Genomic DNA, 411 nt, shown 5'->3' on the forward strand with positions numbered 1-411 from the left:
TGCATCCCCACTGTTCCTACAGATGGGATTTCTGGTGTTACAATCATAAGGCTATTGTTTAAGAATTGTTGGCCAGGTGTGGTGGTTTATGCCTGTAATCCCAGCACTTTGGGAGGCCAAGGTGGGAGGATCGCTTGAGCCCAGGAGTTTGAGACCAGCCTAGGCAGCATGATGAAACGTCATCTCTACAAAAGTGTAAAAACTAGCAGGCATGGCGGCACGCTCCTGCAGCGCCAGCTATTTCTGGAGGCCGAGGGGGAAGGATCACTTGAGCCCAAGAAGCAGAGATTACAGTGAACCAAGATTGCACCACTGCACGCTAGCCTGGGCAATGGAGACCCTGACTCAAAAAAAAAAAAAAAAAATCTGGCCGGGTGTGGTGGCTCATGCCTGTAATCCCAGCACTTTGGG

The sequence above is a fragment of the Piliocolobus tephrosceles genome, unplaced genomic scaffold (assembly GCF_002776525.5).
Source record: "Piliocolobus tephrosceles isolate RC106 unplaced genomic scaffold, ASM277652v3 unscaffolded_42429, whole genome shotgun sequence".
Taxonomy (NCBI): domain Eukaryota; kingdom Metazoa; phylum Chordata; class Mammalia; order Primates; family Cercopithecidae; genus Piliocolobus; species Piliocolobus tephrosceles.